A 354-nucleotide genomic window follows, 5' to 3' on the forward strand; every position below is an offset into this window, starting at 1 on the left:
AACTGCACCCTCTGGCAGTTCAGGACCCCTTGGTGCACATCCCTCTCATAGTCTGGCACCCCTTGCTACTTACCGCCCACCTGCTTGCTGCTTCTTAGTGCTTGGCTCGCTGCTCCTTAGCACTGCCGTGGAGGCAGGAGAGGCTCCTGCCACCAGTGCTGCGCTTGCCAGCTGTGAGCCCAGCTTCTGGCTGAGCGGCACTCCCTCTGTGGGAGTGCACTGACCACCAGGGGGCAGCTCCTGCATTTAGTGTCTGCCCCCTGGTGGTCAGTGCCCATCATAGAAACCCATTGTTCCAATTGTTCCACTGTAATGGTCGCTTAGGCTTTTATTATATAGGCTAGAGGCCCCGTG

Source organism: Myotis davidii, unplaced genomic scaffold (genome assembly GCF_000327345.1).
Source record: "Myotis davidii unplaced genomic scaffold, ASM32734v1 scaffold3262, whole genome shotgun sequence".
Lineage (NCBI taxonomy): Eukaryota > Metazoa > Chordata > Mammalia > Chiroptera > Vespertilionidae > Myotis > Myotis davidii.